This window comes from Apodemus sylvaticus, chromosome 17 (genome assembly GCF_947179515.1).
Source record: "Apodemus sylvaticus chromosome 17, mApoSyl1.1, whole genome shotgun sequence".
In the NCBI taxonomy this organism is placed as follows: Eukaryota; Metazoa; Chordata; class Mammalia; order Rodentia; family Muridae; genus Apodemus; species Apodemus sylvaticus.
Genome location: NC_067488.1, coordinates 9,820,795 through 9,846,753, shown reverse-complemented (window position 1 = coordinate 9,846,753; position 25,959 = coordinate 9,820,795).

Sequence of the window (25,959 nt, the reverse complement as noted above, 5' to 3'; positions counted from 1 at the left end):
AGAAGAAAGATATTCTGCTTCCTATAAAGACTTATTTCCCAGATAAACAATTCTGGACCCTGATAAATGCTGACCAACTCCACTGATGCTCCCACTGTCGTCACAGGCTGTCACCTGACAACCCAAGAATAAACCCCACAGAGAAAGGATTCGCAGAGCGCTTCTTGAGAAGGAAGGCCCGCACATGCTCAGGAAGTGCTATTCACTCCTTCCTTATTCAAATATATTCATATATTCAAAAACATTCATATTATTCAAAAACAACATGGTACCTTGCTGTTGTTTTCCAAAAACTAAACAGATAGATTATGGTTTTAGTCATGTCCTTATTTGAAAAATATTTCAGCCCCAGGAGGCATAAAATATAGGAGCAGCAAAATCTGTCTTTTAAAATAGAATGGATTGACCATCTAGATTTCTTAATAAATATTGTATTTTATTAGAAAATATGTGCCACCAAAAATTCAGTCAATAAAGTGGAAAATATTCAGGGAAACGTAACCAAAGATGTGTGTCCTAGGCTTTCTATTGCTGTGAACAGACACCATGACCGCAGCAACTCTTCCAAAGGAAAGCATTCATTTCCTTTGTGAGGCTGGCTTACAGTTCATAGGTTTAGTCAATTGTCACGGTCATCACGGCTGGAAGTATGGTGGCACTTGTGCAGACATGGTGCTAGAGAGGACATGGAGGGTTCTCCATCTGGATCCACAGGCAGCAGGAAGAGACAATGAGACCTCAAAACCCAGCCCCAGTGACACACTTCCTCCACCAAGACCACACCACCCAATAGCACCACTCCTGATGGGGGCCATTTTTATTCAAAGCACAACAATATGTCAGAAGATAAAGAGTGCTGAAAGTTTTGAGACATGTAAGTTTACAAAGTCAAAGCTAGAAAAGGAACAAACACGGATAAAGTGCTCAATGAGATGAGTTAAAGTCTCACTACTCCGATTCTGTAATCTCAACCACTCTCTGTCAGTTAGTTCTCTGTTTATGAAGAAGGACTACACCATATAGCAGTAGTGGGTCTCTCCACGGGATAACTTATGAGCTGTGAGAAATGAAAAGAACTGCGAACACATGAGTGTTGATTCAAAACTTCAAAACTTGTTTGAGAAAGAGTTTCAACTATGCTAAGCAATCCTGTGGAGTTTGCCCACCACGAGCAACTGACCATCGCATGCATTGGTAGTTGCTGCAGCAGCAATCAGCTGACCTACCTGGTATCCAAGGAAATTCCCTCCTATGGTGGGCTTGGAATCAAGTAAGATGTAAGATGGCTTCCCCTGGGGAGCCTGGCCTGTAACCCAGACACCCTGGGAATTATTACAGCTGTTCTGCAATGCAGCAAAAGAAGCCAGGTTATAATCCTTGTTTAAAATAAACCTTGTAGGGAAGTACAGAGAGGAAGGCCACAAAGTGTCTTGCCAAAGGTTCAAATCCCTGGATCTTACTGGGGCATTTCCTAAAGCCCCATCAACATCCTGATCTTTACTTTAGTGCTGAACCCAGCATCTTAACGACAAAATTCATTTGACTTAGTTCCTTTCAACTAACATAATGCCAACTACTTTTAAAAAATTGGACAGCAGGAACAGAATGTAGGAAACCAGAGGTTGTTGTTTTGAGTGATGGATCTGCCACCACAGGATTTATAACATACAATAGCTTGCAATCTGCACCCAGAGATTATGTTACCTGTTGATTCTAAACTTAAAAAAAAAACTTGTATTCCGCCTTTGTGTCCCCTTCAGTTCTCCCTCTTTCTGCCCCGCCCTCTTTTCTTTGGCTGTATCTCAAATGCTCATATCCTTCCCGAATTCCCATTCTGGAACCAAATGATCTGGAATCCTCATGAATCAGATCAGTGCCCTTACAAAGAAGGCTCCAGAGACTCCTTTGCCATTCTGAGGACCCGCTGGGAAAATAAATGAGAATCTGCAAGCCAGGAGTGAGCCCTTACCAGGCACTGAATATGCCTGGACCTTCACAGACATGCTCCAGAGTTATAAGAAGCTAAATGTATTGTTCATAGTGTAACTTGTGTATGGTAGTTACTTTACATACACAGTCACCTCTACGAAATGTTCAGTCGTTGTGTGTGTTATAGTTTAGGCGTGAAGCATCCCCAAAGGATCTTGTGTTGAGGGCTTGTTCTACCAATGAGGACACTACCATTATCAATGAACTGACCTACATGAATTTACAATAGGAAATGCTATTCACAGATGGAGCCTAGTTAGGGAAAGTAGTAGGTGAAGGTGTGCCATTGAACAGTATTAACTATGTCCCTCTCCACTTCCTGGCTGAACACTGAGTGTCCTCTGCTCTGGCATCCAGCTCTGATTCCACCTCACCATGAGCCTGACAGAGCCAATTGCTATGGACTAAGCCTGTGAACAAGTTTAAATGAGCTTTTCTTCCTTATTAATACTAGGCTGATTTGGATTTTCCTCTGCAAATGCAACTAATCCAAAACACTTCAATTTATAATCAGGCAAATTTTTTGGACAAGGGCAGAAATCAGCCACACTCTTTACCAAGCTATCACTAGAACAGTCTCTAGGTCACATACAAAAATTTCTCTCCTCTGAAACCTTCTAAGCTAGGCCCCCACAGTTCAAATAACCCTTAACACCACCTATCTTCCATGCCCCTATTAGTATGGCCTATTAATCCACACTTAAATCTTTCAACTGCTTTTCTAATCCAAAGTCCCAAAGTACATCCCTCCAAACAAAAGAAGCATGTTGTTTAGATAGATATAGATATAGATATAGATATAGATATAGATATAGATATAGATAGATGTAGATGTAGATATAGATAGATGTAGATGTAGATGTAGATGTAGATGTAGATGTAGATATAGATATAGATATAGATACAGATACAGATACAGATACAGATACAGATACAGATACAGATACAGATACAGATAGATATAATACTAGGGGCTAAAACTGTCAGTGGGGATGAAGCAGAGGGTGCACGAAAGGTGTGAATGGCAGCAGGTGAGCCAACACTAACAATTGTGAAGAGATCCTATAAAATCCCACTCCTTAATCTAATTAAAAATATAAGTTTAGACTGAGTGTGATGAAGGCCATCTTTAAACCCAGAACATGGGAGGGAAAGGCAGGTAGATATCTGTGAGTTCAATTCTGGTCACTACTTAGTTTCGGAATATATATATTCCGAACACCTCTCTGCTCATGGATAAACAAAGTTGTTCCCAGAAGGTGTGGGTGGGTTATTATACTGTTAGGCATGTTATCTCTCTATTGGTCAGGGAGGCCCCAGAAACACCCAAAACAATACAGGTTCTAGAATGTCCACCATAACTAGGTGGTAAGATTTAATTGCTAGATACCACCACTTTGGTTGCAAGACACAAAGAAATAAACCTTAAATTTGTCAGGAAATTCTGCCCCTGTTGACTAGATTTCAAAGTATGGAAGGTGTATTCCCACACTGCTGGAGAAGAAAGGTCATCAATTGTCTTACCAAGATAATCAAGATATGAACACTTGTTCAATGGTAACAAGACTATTCATAAAAATAGCTAACCACACTCTTGATTTCAGTCCTCCACATAAAGAAATTCATGCCTGATACTATAAACATGATCAGAACCCATGATTAGGGGGATATCATAAACCCTAGGAAGAAACATATGTTTATAGCCACAGATTTAAGCTGTTCTCAATGTTGACAAGAGAAGTCTCTTATTGCAGTAGGAAATGGCTAATTCAGAGACTCATAACTACTCTAAGTACAGAGAATAAGAGACTGGGAGTCATCAGCTATAGACAGAACATGTACATCAACCAAAGATTCTGGAAACCTTGAGGAAAATAGAATGGAAAGACTGTAAAAGCCAAGGACGATCTGTTAAGTGCTGTATTCTGGACAGGACATGGCCATAGTGCTGATAAACTAATAGTAGGTAACTGTAGTTACTACATAAGACCTTCAGAAGATCAAACCAGCTGAAATTCCAACATAGATCATGGAAGGATTACCAAGGGCTCCACTTTAGTAATTTGATGGTTATTGGAGAAAGGGAAATTCACCTTTCTTTGGTAAATTGCCATTGGTAGCTTGCCCATTTTCTAGTGTATGAACTCACATGAACACTCAAATTGGGAACACTAATTGGATTCAGTGAATTAAAGTAGTAAAATTGATAATACTAATTTTGAAAGTCAGCGATATGCAGTTGGAGGGACATGTGTTGGGGAATACTGTAGAAATTTTCATGAGAAGGGATGGAGATGGATATGATCAAGAAACTTTGTATACAAGTATGAAATTTTCAAAAAATAAGTAAAAGCTATTATTAAAAGGAAAGGAAAAAGGACTCTTCTGATTTCTGTCTGTGCTAGGAACTGATCCTGTACCACAGTACTCGATACCCAAATACTGCTGGGAGAGACCTGGTCTCCCAAGAGTGCACACTTGCCTGTGAGCCCAGAAAGACCACCACTGCTGCTCAGAGGGAACAACCCACAACCCTCAGGACACAGGAAATGAGGACTAGCCTATAACAGGATTTTTCAGTTTCTGTCTGCACCCTGGAGCTGACTACAGCTCTCCATGCCCAAATTCTTCCAGGAGACAACTGGTCTCCCAGGAGTACTGACTCATAGTCTTGCAGGAGGGACAAGCCACAGGCAGAGCAACAAGACCAGCAAACACAAGAGATAAACAGATGGTGAGAGGCAAGGGCAAGAAGATAAGCAACAGAAACCAAGGCTACTAAGCATCATCAGAACCTAGTTCTCCCACAACAGTGTGCCTTGGAAACCCCAACACACCAGAAAAGCAAGACTCTGATTTAAAATTATATCTCATGATGCTGATAGAGGACTTTAAGACAGATATAAATAACGCCCTTAAGGAAATACAGAAAAACACAGACAAACAGGTAGAAGTCCTTAAAGAGAAAACACAAAATTCCTTAAATTATTAGAGGAAAACATAACCAAACAAGTGGATGAATTGAACAAAACCATCCAAGATCTAAAATGGAAATAGAAACAATAAAGAAATCACATAGGAAGACAACCCTGGAGATAGAAAACCTGGGAGAGAAATCAGGAGTCATAGACACAAGCATCACCAACAGAATACAAGAGATAGAAGAGAGAATCTCAGAAGCAGAAGATACCATAAAAAACATTAACACAACAGTCAAAGAAAATGCAAAATGCAAAAAGATCCTAAGGCAAAACATCCAGGAAATTCAGGACACAAAGAGAAGACCAAACTTAAGGATAATAGGTATAGAAGAGAGTGAAGATTCCTAACTTAAAGGGCCTTAAACAAAATTATAGAAAAAAATTCCCTAACCTAAAGAAAGACATGCTTATAAACACACAAGAAGCCTACAGAACTCCAAATAAATTGGACCAGAAAAGAAACTCCTCTGTCACATAATAGTCAAAACACCAAATACAAAAAACAAAGAAAGAATATTAAAAGTAGTAAGATAAAAAGGTCAAGTAACATATAAAAGCAGACCTATCAGAATTATACCAGACTTATCAACAGAGACTATGAAAAATACAAGATCTTGGGCAGATGTCATACAAAGCATAAGAGAACACAAATGCCAGCCCAGACTACTATGACGAGCAAAACTCTTAAATAGCAAATATGGAGAAACTAAGATATTCCACGACAAAAACAAATTTACACAATATATTTCCACAAATCCAACCATACAAAGGATAATAGATGGAAAACAACAACAAAAGAAAAGGCAAGAAAGTAATTTTCTTTCAACAAACAAAAAAGAAGATAGCTACATAAACAGTAAAATAACATCAAAAATAAGAGGAAGCAACAATTGCTATTCCTTAATATCGCTTAACATCAATGAACTCAATTCCCCAATAAAAAGAAATAGACTAACTGACAGGATAACATAAACAGGATCCAGCATTCCGTTGCATACAGGAAACACACCTTAGTGTCAAAGACAGACACTGCCTTAGAGTACAGGGCTGAATTACAATTTTCCTAGCAAATGGGTCCCAAGAAGTAAAATGGATTAGCTATTCTAATATTGAATAAAATTAACTTTCAACCAAAAGTTATCAAAAAAAAGATAAGGAAGGACACTTCATACTCATCAAAGGAAAAATCTACCAAGAAGAACTCTTAATTCTGAACGTCTATGTTCCAAATGCAGGGCACCCACACTCATAAAAGAAACTTCACTAAAGCTCAAAGCACACATTGCACCTAACACGATAATGGTGGGTGATTTCAACATCCCATTATCTTCAATGGACAGATCATGGAAACACAAACTAAACAGAGACACAGTGAAACTAACAGAAGTGATGGACCAAATGGATTTAACAGATATCTATAGAACATTTAGTCCTAAAACAAAAGAATTTACTTCCTTCTCAGCACCTCATGGTACATTGTCCAAAATTGACCGTATAATTGGTTGCAAAACAGACCTCAACAGATACAAAAAGATTGAAATAATCCCATACATCCTATCAGATAACTACAGATTAAGGCTGGTCTTCAATAACAACAAAAACAATGGAAAGGCCACATACACATGGAAACTGAAAACACTCTACTCAATGATAACTTGGTCAAGGAAGAAATAAAGAAAGGAATTAATGACTTTTTGGAATTTAATGAAAATGGAGGCACATCATACCAAAATATAAGGGACATAATGAAAGCAATGCTAAGAGAGAAATTCATAGCTCTCAGTGTCTCCAAAAAGAAACTGGAAAGAACATACAGTATTAGCTTGACAGCACACCTGAAAGCTCTAGAACAAAAAGAAACAAACACAACCAAGAGGAGTAGATGGCAGCAAATTATCAAACTCAGGGCTGAAATCAACCAAGTAGAAACAAAAAGAACTATACAAAGAATCAATATAACCAGAAGTTGGTTCTTTAAGAAAATCAAAAATATAGACAAACCCTTGGCCAGACTAGCAAGAGGGCACAGAACAGTATCCAAATTAATAAAATCAGAACTGAAAAGGGAGAGATAACAATAGAAACAGAAAAAAATTTTTAAAAAATCATCAGATCCTACTACAAAAACTTATACTCAACCAAACTGGAAAGTCTGGATGAAATGAACAATTTTCTAGGCAGAAAGCAGGTGTAAAAGTTAAATCAGAATCAAATAAACCATCTAAACAGTCCCATAATCCCTAAAGAAAAGAAGTAGTCATTAAAAGTCTCCCAACCTTCATGCTTAAAGTCTTGGAGAGAACAGGAATTCAAGGCCCATACCTAAACATAGTAAAAGCAATATACAGCAAACCGGTAGCCAGCATCAAACTAAACGGAGAGAAACTTGAAGCAATCCCACTGAAATCAGGGACCAGACAAGGCTGCCCCCTTTCTCCTTATCTTTTCAATATTGTACTTGAGGTACTAGCTCGGGCAATTTGACAACATAAGGAGGTCAAAGGGATACAAATTGGAAAGGAGGAAGTCAAACTATCATTATTTGCAGACGACATGATCGTCTACCTAAGTGACCCAAAGAACTCCACTAGAGAGCTCCTACAGCTGATAAACAACTTCAGCAAAGTGGCAGGTTACAAAATCAACTCAAGCAAATCAGTGGCCTTCCTATACTCAAAGGATAAGCAGGCTGAGAAAGAAATTAGGGAAATGACCCCCTTCACAATAGCCACAAACAGTATAAAGTATCTTGGGGTGACTCTTACCAAACATGCGAAAGATCTGTATGACAAGAACTTCAAGACTCTGAAGAAGGAAATGGAAGAAGACCTCAAAAAATGGGGAAAACCTCCCATGCTCATGGATCGGTAGAATCAATATAGTTAAAATGGCCATTTTGCCTAAAGCACTATACAGATTCAATGCAATACCCATCAAAATCCCAACTCAATTCTTCACAGAGTTAGAAAGAGCAATTATCAAATTCATCTGGAACAACAAAAAACCCAGGATAGCTAAAACTATTCTCAGCAACAAAAGAAAATCTGGGGGAATCAGTATCCCTGACCTCAAGCAATACTACAGAGCAATAGTGTTAAAAACTGCATGGTATTGGTACAGTGACAGGCAGGAGGATCAATGGAACAGGATTGAAGATCCAGAAATGAACCCACACACCTATGGCCACTTGATCCTCGACAAAGAGGCTGAAAACATCCAATGGAAAAAAGATAGCCTTTTCAACAAATGGTGCTGGTTCAACTGGAGGTCAGCATGCAGAAGAATGCGAATTGATCCATCCTTGTCTCCTTGTACTAAGCTCAAATCCAAATGGATCAAGGACCTCCACATAAAGCCAGACACTCTGAAGCTAATAGAAAAGAAACTGGGGAAGACCCTTGAGGACATCGGTACAGGGAGAAAGTTTCTGAACAGAACACCAATAGCGTATGCTCTAAGAGCAAGAATTGACAAATGGGACCTCATAAGGTTACAGAGTTTCTGTAAGGCAAAGGACACCATCAAGAGGACAGATCGGCAACCAACAAATTGGGAAAAGATCTTCACCAATCCTACATCAGATAGAGGGCTAATATCCAATATATATAAAGAACTCAAGAAGTTAGACTCCAGAAAACCGAACAACCCTATTAAAAAATGGGGTACAGAGTTAAACAAAGAATTCTCACCTGAAGAACTTCGGATGGCGGAGAAACATCTTAAAAAATGCTCAACTTCATTAGTCATTAGGGAAATGCAAATCAAAACAACCCTAAGATTTCATCTTACACCAGTCAGAATGGCTAAGATTAAAAATTCAGGAGACAGCAGGTGTTGGAGAGGGTGCGGAGAAAGAGGAACACTCCTCCACTGCTGGTGGGGTTGCAAATTGGTACAACCACTCTGGAAAGCAGTCTGGCGGTTCCTCCGAAAACTGGGCACCTCACTTCCAGAAGATCCTGCTATACCACTCCTGGCCATATACCCAGAGGATTCCCCACCATGTAATAAGGATACATGCTCTACTATGTTCATAGCAGCCCTATTTATAATTGCCAGATGCTGGAAAGAACCCAGGTATCCCTCAACAGAAGAGTGGATACAAAAAATGTGGTATATCTACACAATGGAGTACTATTCAGCCATTAGAAACAATGAATTCATGAAATTCTTAGGCAAATGGATGGAGCTAGAGAACATCATACTAAGTGAGGTAACCCAGACTCAAAAGGTGAATCATGGTATGCACTCACTAATAAGTGGTTATTAACCTAGAAAACTGGAATACCCAAAACATAATCCACACATCAAATGAGATACAAGAAGAAAGCAGGAGTGGTCCCTGGTTCTGGAAAGACTCAGTGAAACAGTATTTGGCAAAACCAGAACGGGGAACTGGGAAGGGGTGGGAGGGAGGACAGGGGAAGAGAAGGGGGCTTACGGGACTTTCGGGGAGTGGGGGGGGGGGCTAGAAAAGGGGAAATCATTTGAAATGTAAATAAATTATATCGAATAAAAAAAAAGAAAGAAAAAAAAAAGTCTCCCAACCAAAACTAGCTGAGGACCAGATGGGTTTAGTGCAGAATTCTATCAGACCTTCAAAGAAGACCTAATACCAGTACTCTTCAAACTATTCCACAAAATAGAAACAGAAGGAGCACTACTCAATTTATTCTATGAAGCCACAATTATGCTTTTATCTAAACCACACAAAGACCCAACAAAGAAACATAACTTCAAACCAATTTCCCTTATGAATATCAATGCAAAAACACACAATAAAATTCTGGCAAACAAAATTCAAGAGCACGTCAAAATAATCATTCACCATGATCAAGTAGGCTTCATCACAGGGATGCAGGGATGGTTCAATATATGGAAATCCATCAACATAATCCACTACATAAACAAACTCAAAGAAAATAAAACCACATGATCATTTTAATTAGATGCTGAAAAATCATTTGACAAAATTCAACATCTCTTCATGTTTAAAATCTTGGAAAGATCAGGAATTCAAGGCCCATACTTAAACACAGTAAAACAATACACAGCAAACCAGTTGTCAAAGGCAAACTAAATGGAGATAAACTTGAAGCAATCCCACTAAAATCAGGGACTAGACAAGACTGCCCACTCTCTCCCTGTCTATTCACTATAATGCTGGAAGTTCTAGCTAGAGCAATTAGACATCAAATGGAGGTCAAAGGGATACAGATTGGAAAGGAAGAAGTCAAAATATCACTATTTGCAAATGATATGATAATATACCTAAGTGACTGCAAAAATTGCACCAGAGAACACCTAAACCTGGTAAACATCTTCATCAAAGTGGCTGGATATGAAATTAACTCAAAAAAATCAATAGCCTTCCTCTACTCAAAGGATAAACGTGTTGAGAAAGAAATTAGGGAAACGGCACCCTTCACAATAGTCAAAAACAATACAAAATATCTTGGTGTGACTCTAACCAAACAAGTGAAAGGTTTATACAATAAGAATGTCAAGTCTCTGTAGAAAGAAATCAAAGAAGACCTCAGAAGATGGAAATATTTCACATGCTCATGGATTGGCAGGATTAATAAAATTAATTATTAATTAATAATTGGCAGGATTAGTAAAAATGGCCATCTTGCCAAAAGCAGTCTACAGATTCAGTGCAATCCCCATCAAAATTCCAACTAAATTCTTCATAGAGTTAGAAAGAGAAATTCTCAAATTCATTTGAAATAATAAAAATCCAAGCATAGCAAAAACTATTCTCAACAATCATGAATGGTATTGGTACAGAGACAGCCAGGTAAATCAGTGGAATAGAATTGAAGACCCAGAAATGAACCCACACACCATAGTCACTTGATCTTTAACAAAGAAGCTAAAACCATCCAGTGGAAAAAACACAGCATTTTCATCAAATGGTGCTGTTTCAACTGGAGGTCAGCATGTAGAAGAATGCAAATGGACCCATTCTTATCTCCTTGTACAAAGGTCAATACCAAGTGGATCAAGGATGTCCACAAAAACTAGATAGACTGAAACTAATACAGGATAAAGTGGGGAAGAGCCACAAACACATGGGCACAGGGGAAAATTTCCTGAACAGAACACCAATAGCTTATGCTCTAAAATCAAGAATTGCCTAATGGTATCTCAAAAAAATGCAAATCTTCTGTAAGACAAAGGACACTGTCAATGGGACAAAATGGCAACCAACAGATTGGGTAAAGATCTTTACCAATACTACATCCAATAGAGGGCTAATATAAAATATATACGAAGACCTCAAAAAGTTGACTCCAGAGAACCAAATAACCCTATTAAAAATGGGGAAGAGAGTTAAACAAAATTCTAAATTGATGAATCCCAAATGCCTGAGAAACACGTAAAGAAATGTTCAACATCCTTAGTTATCAGGAAAATGCAAATCCAAACAGCACTGAAATTCCACCTTACACCAGTCAGAATGGTTAAGATTAAAAACTCAGGTGACAGCAGATGCTGGTGAGGATGCGGAGAAAGAGGAAAACTCCTCCATTGCTGGTGGGATGGCAAGCTGCTCCAACCACTCTGGTAATCAGTTTGGTGGTTCCTCAGAAAATTGGACATAGTACTACCTGAGGACCCAGCTATACCCCTGCTCAGCATATACCCAAAAGATGCTCCAACATATAATAAGGACACATGCTTCACTATGTTCATAGCAGCCTTATTTAAAATAGCCAGAAGTTGGACAGAACCCAGATGTCCCTCAACAGAGGAATGGATACAGAAAATGTGGTACATTTACACAATGGAATACTACTCAGCTATTAAACCAATGACTTCATGAAATTCTTAGGCAAATGAATGGAACTTGAAAATACCAACCTGAGTGAGATAACCCAATCACAAACGAACACACATGGTATGTACTTACTGCTAAGTGGATATTAGCACAAAGCTCCGAATATCCAATATACAATTCAGAGTCTACTTGAAGCTCAAGAAGAAGAAAGACCTAAGTGTGGGTGCTTCTCTCCTTCTTAGAAATGGGAACAAAATACTCAACTGGAGCAAACACGGAGACAAAGAGTGGAGTAGAGACTGAAGGAAAAGTAATCCAGAGACTGCCCCACCTGGGGATCCATCCCATATACTATTACCAAACCCAGACACTTTTGTGAAGTGCTTGCTGACAGGAGCTTGAGAGGCTCTGCCAGAGCCTGAGAAATACAGAGGCAGATGCTCCCAGCCAACCAATGGACTGAATGCAGGGTCCCGGATAGAGGAGTTGGAGAAAGGACTGAAGGAGCTGAGAGAGTTTGCAGCCCCATGGAGGGAGCGATACAGTGTCAACAGGACAGGGTTTTAGTTTTGGTTTTTCCTTTTAGACACAGGCTCCCACTCTGGGGTCATGATTTGGGTAGATTCCTCTCCTTCTGCCTCCTCAGTGCTGAGGTTGCAGCTGGTCTACAACAAACGAAGCTTACTAGGAATATTTGTAGTTCTCCATTTGCATGTGTAATTCTTTAATTGCATTGGTCCTTACATATCCTTGTGGATCAAACATCCCATATTGTACTCTTCAACACCTTCTAGGGATGCGTAGGCAGAAGCACAGAAGCATCTAGTATGCTCAGAGACCCATGTCTAGGAAGCTTGCATGCTGAGATTTGAATCTGGATACTCTCTATTCAGGACTCTACTCATAACCTTCATACAGAGATTTCTAGTATAAAATTTGTTGCTTTCAGGCTTCAGCCTTGTTGAGATGACCACAATGAAAACAGCTCTTATGTAGGCTATGTCAAGATCAAATCAAAATGAGCAAATTAGAAAAGATTCAATGGATTTTTATCTACTCAGCAAAATGATAAATGACTAAAGACAAGTTAAAAGTCAGTTATACTCTATGTTATATTGGGGAATGGCAAGAACTACAAAAAAAGAAACATCTGAATCTTATTTTATCCCTATAACATTCAAAACTATCATTGGGCCATCAGAACTCACCAGAATAAGTCTTCTTGGTTCACTCCAGACTGCCTTATATAGCTCTATAAAAAGTTAATGGAATTACACTAGTGTTTTAGTGAAACTTGATGTCTTGTTGACACTAGGTGATTTTTAAAGCACCTAATAATAAATTGAAGGTAACTCTCTTGTTCTCTTTAGAATGCCTTTAACAATAAGAAATCCTGTGGAGGTCAGGAATGGGGGTTTAAACTGCAGGCTTTGAGCAGAAACCTAGTGTATGAAACAGGAAAAGCATGGAAATCTCATGGAATGGACTGTGGTGTTCCGGAGCCTCCTGCAGGCCACAGAATCTCAGTTTTTCTCTCTCTTTCCCCAGAGCCTATAAGGTCTCTCTGAAACCCCTCTGCTAAGGTACCACAGTTTGAAAACTGTTGACACTGAGTTCACCACAAATGGGCAATATTTCCAGATTCTAGCAGTGATACACAATGCTCACTGAAGGCCATTTTGATTACTTTGTCAAAGCGAGCTAGTAAATCAACTTCCCAGAAAGGCTCGATGAGAATGGAAGGGATAAAGAAAAAACTTAGTTTTATATGCCCTTTCCTAGAACTGAAAAATAACCAACCAAATATGGTAAATCAGACGTGAGTTCATTTAGGGTACTAGGAGCATCTTAATTTAAAATTACTCAGCAGAGTGGATCAAACTGAGAGAGAAAAAGAGTGACATTATGCATACAGACATTGCAGAACACAAGTATACAGGATTGTGACAAAACTGCTTCAACCATGTATAAGCACAAAGAATAAACAACTAGCAATTAATGAATTAAATAAAAGTGACTGTCTAACAGTAAGAAGTCTGAGAAAATGAAGCTGCATCACTAAAAGAGGGATTGTCAATATAGACTTCTTGGAAAGCTAGAAAGCATACCGAAAACAACAAAGCACTCTGTAATGCTTAGGTCATATCTTAGAAAGCCCAAATGTTCTTAACAAGAGAGGCTGGGATGGGTACCGTGGGGCAGAGAGCAGAGACATGGAGCAATAGTGACTGTCACTGGCAGGGTTGCCTCCACTTTAAAAGGTTCCCAATGCCTATGTCAAATTTCTTTTTGATAAGTATGTCTGCTCTGGGAAACATGTTTTGTAGATTACATTTCTTTTACTGTAACATTTTTCTATGACTTATATCTGAATATCATTCAGAAAATCCCATTGGTAGCTCACAGTCAGCATGTTTTTCACTGAAGTAAGATATAATATTAAATGCTTATAATGCAGTAAATGCAATAAGTGTTGAATTTTTTGCTTTAAAAAATCTTTTTATCATATACAATATGTGCATGTATGTTGCATATACACATTTATCTATATGATTATATATGTTATCGTTTGTGTGTTTATTATGTGTATATGATTCAAATGTGTGTTGAGTCAATTTTTTTTTTTTACCATTTAGTCATACTAAAGATAATTTTGTGAGTCACCTTACTAGATGACTTTCTGGTAATAGCAATTAACTTCTTTTTTTTTGAAATTTCATATCCATAGACAATTTTTAGAAATATATATAATTAGTCTTATTCAATACTAATATTGAATAAGATCAGCTATAAAGTAATATACCAAAAGAGAGATCGAAGGGTTGGAGGGAGGAAACAGAAGGGGGAAATTACATGTCAATAAAATGTATACATTTCAACTAAAAAATAAAACTGAAAAAAGGAGAGTGTGTACCTCCTGTGAGACAAGGTCTTTCATTGGCCTGAAGTTCACAAGTTGAGCTACAAAGGTTGGCTAGTGACTGTGCCCCAGAGATCTTTCTACTTCTCCGCAGCATCAGAATTAAAAAGTTATCCCGTTTTGCTGGCATGCCTATGCAGGTTTTTGACACAGAGTCTTTACAAACTAAATTCTCTTCCCAGTCCCAGTGACTGGTCTTTTGAAACATATGACTACACATACAGAGTTTCTTCATTAAGCCTTAATTGTAATATGGGCAAACTCACTGTGGACTCAGATAGTAAATATATTGTGCATACTAGCTAAATAGTATCTATTATAATGTCATCCAAAAAGGACACATACGCATACATGTAGTTAATGTTCCGTAGAGTTTATTTTCAAAAACTGCAACAATTAATTTTGCCTGCACATCAGGTTGCAGATTCCAAGTTTTGACAGTATAAATATTACAATATAAAATGTTCTCTGTATAACTGAAATGACTCCAAGGTCTCTTTCTCTGAAAATTGTAAAAAATTGTTTAATTCTGGATGCATTCTCAATCTGACCAATCCACTCAGATTAGAGTACTAAAGGGTCATATTACAGTGAATATGCAGATTTTGGGTTTCTAGTGAACACAGCTCCTCAGTGGCTATAGACCTACTATTACAGAGATAGTGTTAACTGCTGAATTCTTGTCTGCGTTTTTCCTGAAGCCTAAGAGGTATATGCTTCTCTGAATAGAACAGTAAATTTAGGGTAAGGTATTTAGGTATTTCTCCTCGTGCCTTGCTTTTCAGATCTACTGAAATATCATCCAGGTTTCCTAGTGATAACTTGAATAAGCTATCAATCAGCTCACAGTCAGATCCTGTTCCTAATTCCAGTCACTTGGGGTCAGGAACTTTCACAAAATTCTTCACCCAACTCAGGACCTAGGGGACTTCCAGACCCTTCAAATGACTCAAAGAAGCTCAAATGAGAAATGAGGGCAGATACCCTGATTTCAGTTACTACAAACACGATGTGCCCTGTGGGGTGGAGCTACAGTTTGCTTCTCTTCAGTGTTTTCAACATGACAAAGCTATGAATCTGGATCCCTAAATCCAGTGGCTGTGAGGAGTATTGGAGCAGTGAATAGAGGTACTGTGTTGGCATCAATCTCTATATAAACTAGTTTGAATTCCACCAGGAATTCTTAATATCTGATAGGAAAGAGCTTTAGTTTTGAGTTCCTTTCACTTTAAATTGATCTGTGTTCACTCTCATTTGGCGGTTGGAGTATATGACCCGGCAGGGGGTGGGGAGGTGTCACAAAATCACATGAAAGCATGACCTCCCAGAATCCAGCTCAGGGTCATCTGAGCCTCATCCCAAGCAGATGCTCATCTGTACCTGTAAGCATCCTAGAAACCTGTGAGTTGCAGAGGCTGGTCAATGACTCTGCTAGATGAAAGCAGTAGGAAATGAAGAGTTCAAATGTTTTCAGGTGATTTTTGAAAATTTTCTTTTTTAAAGTGGTACTTTAATGTTTATTAAAGCTTCCAGTATCACAAAATGGATAAGATAGGGAGTGGCCTTTATTGAAAGACTTGGCAAGAAATATATTATCATCGTGGAAAACCACATTTTAATTGGAGAATAATTGTGTTTAGAAAAGGAAGAGTTTGAAAGACGTTTCAAAGTACAGTGTTGCCTTTTTAACAAATGGTATTAGGGAAAGCTGAACATATACAGGTGAACACTGTGGTGGTATCTTACATTACACTATGCATAAATATCGAGACAACCTGGCATGAAGAGCCAAACAATAGAATCAAAAGTATACAACCTAACTCCAGCCAAGGAAGAAGTTAGGCTAATTGCAGATCTTCACCCCTGCTCCTCCAAATCCAATCCTCAGTCCCCCACCCCCAGCTCTGGAGCAAAACATCTGCTTCAGCCTCCTCCTCATCATCATCCTCCTCCTCTTCCTCTTCCTCCTCTTCCTCCTCTTCCTCCTCCTCCTCTTCCTCCTCCTCCTCCTCTTCCTCCTCCTCCTCCTCTTCCTCCTCCTCCTCTTCCTCCTCCTCCTCTTCCTCCTCCTCCTCTCTGCCCTTTACTGCAGTAGATCACACAGACCTTCCATTCCTATCTTCTCTCCTTTCACTCATTGCTTTATTCACCCTCAAACCCCACAGGAAATCCATGGCACTACTCACAGGCAGTGCCAGCCAGGTAATTAAAAAAGTTAAATGCTTCTTTCCTTCCTGCATTCCTCCAATCCAACCGCCCCCCCCCCCCAGTTTCATCCCCAGCTCAGTACCAGACCACCTGCTGTCACCTCATCTAACCCTATGTCCCTATTCCCAGTGGATCCTGATGAAATACACTGCTTTTCTTCCCTCTTGTGAATCCCCAAGGACGCCCTTTCTCCTAGACAATCCCCGTTTCTGTCAGTTCTCACTACTTTCAAATACTTTAAAATAGTTTATCTGTAACCTGTGGCAACACCTATCAGGATGGCATTATAATTTCCTACCAGGAAACACTCAGCTACCACATTCTTCTAAGACAACAAAAATCAAGGAACAAAATGCCTACCCAGTGAAGACAAAACCAGATATCAGCAGCAAGAATTACAGTCTCCACAGACCCAGATGCCTAGACAACAACATAAAACTACAGTCAATAACAGAGCAATGTGTGGCCACTGGAGCCCAGCAAGACCAGAGAATTGCAACATGGCTGAGCCACAGAAGAGAAAGACCTTAAAATAGCCTGTAAGGATATGAAAGGGATCTGTAAAGAGTAAATGAATAACTCCATCAAGGAAATTGATAAAACCCCAAAAATCAGTGGAAGGAAATGAATAAAACAGTTTAACACTTGAAAGTAGAAATAAAATCAGTAAAGAAAACAAAATTGAGGGAAATCTGGAAATAAAAACTTTAGGAACTCAAACAGATAACCTCACAGGTAATCCTCATCAAAACAATAGGAGAGATTAAAGAGAGACTCTCAGGCCTTGAAGACATGCTAGAAAGAATGTATACTTCAGTCAAAGAGAATGATATATCGAAATAACTCCTGGCACAAAATATGCACGAAATTGAGGAGACTGAAATGACCAAAGCTAAGAAAAGTAAGACAAGGGGAAGGAAAAGAAATATCAGGGTTTTTACAAAAGCATAAAAATATTTTTTTTAATTTTTTTAGGTAGTATAATTTTTATTATATTCTAATATTTTCTAGTTGGCCTATTTCTGATAACAGAGACCATAGTGAGGTGGATACTTCTCACCCTGGGGTGAGACTGCAAAATGAATTGTAAGTGCAGTTCTAGCTGTCTTTACGTGAAAGAGTAGATTGGGAGCCACTGCCACCTCCTTCTTCTTTTATTTTTTTTATTGGTTATATTCTTTATTTACATTTCAAATAATTCCCCCTTTCCTTGATCCCCCCTCCCCGCAAGTTCCATGAGCCCTCTTCCCTTCCCCTGGTCCCCCATCTACCCCTTCCCACTTACCTGTTCTGGTATTCCCCTACACTGCTGCACTGAGCCTTTCCAGAACCAGGGGCCACACCTTCCTTCTTCTTGGACATCATTTGCTATGTGGATTGTGTCTTGGGTATTCCAAGTTTCTAGGCTAATATCCGCTTATCAGTGAGTGCATATCATGAGTGTTATTTTGAGACTGGGTAACCTCACTTAGGATGGTGTTCTCCAGAGCCAACCATTTGTCTAAGAATTTCATGAATTCATTGTTTCTAATGGCCAAATAATACTCCGTTGTGTATATATACCACATTTTTTGTATCCATTCCTCTGTTGAAGGACATCTGGGTCCTTTCCAGCTTCTGGCTATTATAAATAGGGCTGCTATGAACATAGTGGAGCATGTATCCTTATTACATGCTGGGGAACCTCTAGGTATATGCCCAGGAGTGGTATAGCAGGATCCTCCGGAAGTGTCCTGGCTAGTTTTCTGAGGAACCACCAGACTGATTTTCAGAGTGATTGTACCAGCTTGCAATCCCACCAGTAGTGGAGGAGTGCTCCTCTTTCTCCACATCCTCTCCAACACCTGCTGTCTCCTGAGTTTTTAGCCATTCTGACTGGTGTTAGGTGAAATCTCAGGGTTGTTTTGATTTGCATTTCCCTAATGACTAATGATGTTGAACATTTCTTAAGGTGCTTCTCAGCCATCTGAAGTTCTTCAGGTGAAAATTCTTTGTTTAGCTCTGTACCCCATTTTTAATAGGGTTATTTGGTTTTCTGAGGTCTAACTTCTTGAGTTCTTTGTATATATTGGATATTAGCCCTCTGTCAGATGTAGGGTTGATGAAGATCTTTTCCCAATTTGTTGGTTGCTGATTTGTCCTTCTGGAAGAATATTTCCCTACTTTAAAGAATTAAATACCTATCAAAGTATAAGAAGCAGGTAAAACAACAAATAGATGGTGCCAAAATAGAAATCCTCTTGGTACATAGTAATCAAAACATTAAGCAAATGTATAGAACACACACACACACACACACACACACACACACACACGGGAAAAATCAAGATACATATAAAGGCTGACCTATTGGAATAACACCTTACTTCTCAGTGGAGACTCTAAAACCCAGAAGGGCCTGGGAAGATGTGCAGCAAACAATAAGAGACCACTGATGCCAGCCCACACTACTATACCCAGCAAAACTTTCTATCACAGATCATGGAGAAAATAAGACATTCTGTAATAAAAATAAATTTAAGCAATATGTATCTATAAATCTAACTCCACAGAATGTGACGAAAGGAAAACACCAACCTAAAGATGGTTAACCATGTCTGAGAAAACACAAGGAAAAAATCATCAAAGACGAGCAAATCAAAAGAGGAGAAACACAAAACAAATACACAAAACACCACACACATGTACACACAAACACACACATGCACACACACACACACACACCATCACAACAATGACAAAATAAGAAGAATCAATAACCATTATTCTTTGATAAATCTCAACATCTATCTTCTCAATTTCTCAATAAAAAGAGAGTAAGAAAATGAATATATAAACAAGAACAGTTCTTCTGCTGCATCCAAGAATCACAAATCAACATTAGGGATAGACATCAACTCAGGTTAAATGGACAGAAAAAACAAATGGAGCTTAAAAAAAAAACAAGCTGGTTAATTTATTTAAATATCTGAACGCATAAACTTCAAACAAAAGCTAATCAGAAGAGATAAGGAAAGACACTCTCATACTCATCAAAGAAAAAAATCCACTAAGAGGACATCATAATTCTTAACATTGCACATTCTAAACACAAGGGCATACAAGGTTGTAAAAGAAACAATTCCATGGCTTAAATAATATAATGACCCTCATACACTGATGGTGGAAGGTTTCAATACTCCATTCTTGCCAATAGACAGGTCATCTAAACACAAACTAAACAGAGAAATACTGGAACTGACTTCATAATCCTAATGGACCTAATAGGTATTCACAGAACATTTCACCCAGACGCTAAAGAATATATTTTCTTCTTACCACCAATGGAACTAGCTCCAAAATCAACCACATATTTAGACACAAAGCAAGTCTCAACATATATAAGAAAATTGAAATAACACACTACATCCTATCTGACCACTAAGGATTAAAGCTAAATATCAATATCAAAAATAATAGAAAGCCTACAAACTCATGGAAACTGAATTATTTACTACTGAATAAAGCAACAAAAAATGGATCAAGACAGAAACTAAGAAGAAAATTAGAGTCTTTCTAGAACTGAATGAAAACAACACACAACATCCACAAACTTATGGGATACAATGAAGGTAGTTCTTAAAAGACAAGTTAATAAAATTAAGTGCATACATAAAAATTTCGAGAGATTTCATTACAACAAAAATAATACTGCACCTGAAAGCTCCAGAACAAAAGGAAGAAATCCCCAAAAGGGAAAGGTGCTGAAATAAACAAATAAACAAAAAATACAAAGAAATCAATGAAACAAGTTGATTCTATGAAAAAAAATAAGATTAATAAACTCTCATCTAAAATTCAGTCCACCATATAAACAAATTAGAAAATGAAACCACATGAACATCTGAGTAGATGCAAAAAAGCCCTTTGACCAAATCCAACATCCCTTCATTAATAAAAGTCCTAGAGAGATTAGATATACAAAGAACATTCCTAAACGTAATAAGGCCAATTTACACCAAGTCCATAGCCAAACAACATCAATTTAAATGGAGAGAAACTCAAAGCAATTCCACTAAAATCATGAACAAGACAAAGGTGTCCATTCTTTTCACCCCTATTCAATATAGTACTTGAAGTCTTAGCTTACACACACACACAAACACACACACAACAGGATAGCAAAAAAACAATCTTGAATAATCAAAGAACTGCTGGAGGTATCACCATCCTAATTTCAAGTTGTACTTGTAGTATATACAAGTTGTGTATTTGAGCTATAGGAAAAAAATTGGTACAGGAAGGGTCTCTGCATGCCACCAAAAGAGAAACATAAACACAAGGCCAGCCACAAACCAGTACTGTATATCTACAATGGTGTCCTACCTATAATATATGCTAGGACAATGGAGGCACAAAGAGCCTGTGTGAGTAACAAATATCTGATTTAAATGAAGGCCCATTCCACAAGATGGAAACCATACCTGAATGGCACTGCTTGAGTAACTGAAACCCTGAGACTGGATAGGGCATGGACCTAGAATAAAACTAAATAGCAATAAAATAGCATTCAGCTACCTTGTTCAGCCATGTGCAGAGAAGATCTCTCTTCAGGAGATAGAAATAAACAGAGACACAGAAGACGAAGACACTATGCAGAGAGTGAGAGACCTTGGAACACACAGCCCTTAAATAGGACTGTCTCAATAAAATCCCTCTTCTCGGGGCTCAAGGAATCCTGCACAAGAGGAGGTGGAAGAGTGGAAGAGCGAAAGGGGAATGAGGACACCAAGAATACAAGGCCCCCTATATCAATGTGGCCAAAGTTCTCAAGAACTCATAGAGAGTGAAGCAGCAAGCACGGGGTCTGCACAGGTCTGTACCTGGTCCTTTGTGTACATGATGTGGCTTCCAATTTAGTGTTTTTATGGGATCCCTGGGCCTGTGTATGAGTTGGTCTCTGGTTTGGGCAGAGGGGAATCTTCTCATAGCCTCTTTTCTTCCTGTTTGTTTGGTCCAATTCTGGTGTGTTAGTTGTGTATTATCTCATTTTTAATTTATTTATTTATTATTGGATATTTTCTTTATTTACATCTTAAATGTTATCCCCTTTCCCTGTCCCTCCCCAGACCTCCTTGCTCCCCTGCTTCTATGAGTATGTTCCCCCACCCAACCACCCATTCCTACCTCCATGCCCTCAAATTCCCCTACACTGGGGCATCCAGCCTTCAAAGGACTAAGGGCATCTCCTCCCATTGATGCCCAACAAGGTCATCCTCTGCTACATAAGTGGCTGGAGCCATGGTCCCTCCCTGTGTACTCGTTGGTTGGTGGTTTAGTCCCTGGGTGGGGGTGGGGGTCTGGTTGGTTGATATTGTTGTTTTCCCCGGGGGTATTTTTATTTTATTAAAAAAGAGAAAACATTTACTTTTCGGTAAAAACCAGTAGTCAAGCAAAGAAAGAAAGAATCTCATTTTTCTTGGGTTTGTTTGTTTGTTTGTTTGTTTGTTTTACGCAGAAGAGGTCAGACCATGACAGCTAAAACAGACTGAGAGTAGAATCGACCTCTTCCCAAAGTCTTCACAACCCTCTCAGCATCTCTCCACACCTTTGACTGCACTATATTTACCTGTGGCTTTTTCTGCCTCCTACCTCATCTCATTTTGGAGATTTTGTCATGGAATCTCTACTGATGTGTCCAGACACTTCACTCTGAGTGACCGTATATTGTAAAACCTGGTTCTACAAGCAATTTATCAATGCTAATGTTTACTGACACATTATTTTCTTCAAACTCCGGGGGCCCTGTGTATAGAAGAACAAGGGCTTCTTCTCTTACTTTGAGGGATGTTGGAAATAAATATTTGACATGGTAACTTAGATGTCAAATGCAAAAGATTTGTCAAGGGCCCTTGCTGTGCTGTAGTAACGGTGTCTGCATCAAGGAAACCTTGTTTTAGCATAGCTCGTGTGCTGCACTTAGCACGCTGGCTGGATTGGAGTGACTCTCCTCAACTCTGTTATATTTTGTCTTTACATTAAAGATACGCTCAAATTATCAAAAAAAATGTAGCTCTTAAATAGAAAAAAATTGTTAAGACATTGGATCACTGGATGTGTTAATGACTTATTGGTTATGACTCCAATGGTTAATATTTTGCTAGGTACGTCTTATATTGTCAAATTTAAAGAAAGTGAGAAGTTATTCACAGAGTGGAAGAAACCATCTGCAAATCATAACTGACAAGAGTTCTTCAGATGCTCTGTATACCAGGCCTTAAACATCAATAAAATCAAGATCCAATTGATATAGTGCTTTTGAATAAATATATACATATTTGACTGAGTATATGTGCTAAGTTTGTATACTTATAATTATTTATAAATCAGATGTTGTCTAATACAGGGATTCTGTATATTATAAACATTCGTAAATTTATACATACATTCTATATAAAATATAGAATGCAATTATAGCATATTGCATATATTATGTATATAACATACTGTGTATATAATATAAATATACATATTATATTGTATATATTACATTGTATATTATCATATACTATATATTATAATATATTATATTTTATATAAACTATATAATACATTATTATAAAATATGTATTGTATATCATTATACATAAATTTAAAACATTATATACAATTTTTTTTTTTTTTTGCTTTTTCGAGACAGGGTTTCTCTGTATAGCCCTAGCTGTCCTGCAACTCACTCTGTAGACCAGGCTGGCCTTGAACTCAGAAATCCACCTGCCTATGCTTCCCAAGTGCTGGAATTAAAGGTATGTGCCACCACTGCCTGGCTTACAAATGTTAACAGTACTTTATTGAGAGGAGCCAGAAGATGGAAATAACTTCCTTAATGAATAGATAAACCAATTGTTAGTGTACATATATACTCAAAATTTATTCACTGATAACAGGAATGCAGTAATTATACATAGAGCAACATGGGGAAATTTTGAAAGCATTATGGTAAGTGAAAGAAGTCGTATCCATAAGAATACATGTTGTATGAGTCCATTTACATGAAATATCCAGAATACAAAAATTAATAGAGCAGAAAGCAGATTAGTGGTCAAGAGCAGCTGGCATAGGAAGAGATAAATGGAAAGTGACAGTTAGTGACTGCTGAGTTTCCATTTGTGGTGCTAAAATCCTTCTAGAACTGGAGGAGTGGCTTCTTGTTCGGATGACTATGTTCATTGTACTGATTTTTATGGCGTGAGAATGGTGAGCCTGGCTCATTTTGTGTTGCATGTATTTTAGCATAATTCTTAAAATTGTCAGAGATGAGAAGTTGTGCCCCATGTGTCAGAAGGACAGAGTATGAACTGGGAGAAGTTTCAAAAGCCATCGGAAAGGTGTTCTTAGACAAAATTTTACAGAACCTTGAACATCCTATGCAGGAATATGTTATTACACTAACAAAATAAAGAACCATGGTCAGGCTTTACTTGAGGATTGACTGGTATGAGATTTCTAAAGTCCCTGCAATATTTTGAATGGATGGGTGGCAGACAGGCCATCTAAATAATGCTTGAGGGAAAACACATTAAAACTAGACTAATAAATGGAATTCTCCTGTGCTATTTTAAGCAAGTTAAAACCAGAAACCCACACTTCTAGTGTACACTTTTTGCAAATTCCTCCTACTATAAAGCTAAAAGTGCTCAGAGCAGTGATCATCTTGATAAAATGGTTTTAAATCCTCCTCCTCCTTGAGTACTTTTACAGAGAATGCTGCCTCCATAAACAATCAGTGGATTACATGCTTAAGCCAGCTTCTCCCGCTCCCAGGCAGCCCTGGGCCTCCTCTGAGCTGTGAGTTGATCCATGCGTGTAAGAACAAAAGCTATGGCTGCTAGCATTTCATGGCCAAAAGTCAACTGTGACGCCTTCAAGTCTGGCACATAAGGCATAGAGATCTATCAATCTGTAATAGTAATAATAATAATAATATTATCATCATCATCATTAAGAAAACCACCGACAGTTGGCACATTGCACATGCCAAGAATGCAGGCAGGAATTCTCTATGATCCAGCACTGACTGACCAGCACACACGAACACCTGATGTTGAGAGGCTCTTGGCATCTGTCACCCTTTGCTTGTCAGGATAGTCTAAATGCCACCCTACCATAAGTCAGTAGCTGTGGCCAGGCTCATATAGAGGTCTCATTGCATAGCCACCTCTTTGTACACCTGAGTGATTTCTAAATTAATGCTAAAACTTCTCATTCAGATGTCAAACTAAGAACTATTTCTTTTATTCTAAAATGAGCCTCACAACAACTGGCATTCATACAGGGGCCCTTTATGAGCCTCAAAGCGTCCTCTGCTGTTCTAGACTATGTGCTGCAATTCTCCCTTATCGCTCTCAAATCCAGTGGCTTATTGTGTGCTTGCTGATATGAGAGGTGCTAAGAATGCAACAAAGTAAGTATGCTTCCTGCCTTAAGATGCCACAGCTGCCCCATAGACAAACATGTTTCAGGGACAAAGCTATCTTTCAAATGTGTTTTCTCCCAGGACTGTTTTAGAAATGGCAAATCGGCGGTGGCATACGCCTGTAATCCCAGCACTCTGGGAGGCAGAAGCAGGTGGATTTCTGAGTTTCGAGGACAGCCTGGTCTACAAAGTGAGTTCCAGGATAGCCAGGGCTATACAAAGAAACCCTGTCTTGAAAAAACCAAATCCATAAAACAAAAAACAAAAAGAAAGAAAGAAAGAAAGAAAGAAAGAAAGAAAGAAAGAAAGAAAGAAAGAAAGAGAGAGAGAGAGAGAGAGAGAGAGAGAGGGAGAGAGAGAGAGAGAGAAAAGGAGAGAGAGAGAGAGAGAGAGAAAAGGAGAGAGAGAGAGAGAGAGAGAAAAGGAGAGAGAGAGAGAGAGAGAGAGAGAGAGAGAGAAAAGGAGAGAGAGAGAGAGAGAGAGAGAGAGAGAGAGAGAGAAATGGCAAATTTCTGTGCCAAGCACCTGAAATTAGAGACATGGCTCTATTCTAAGCAGGTTCTGACTTTGTTTATTCATAGTGTGGTAAAAATTTAGGAAAATCAGACAAGGCAAGGCAAAA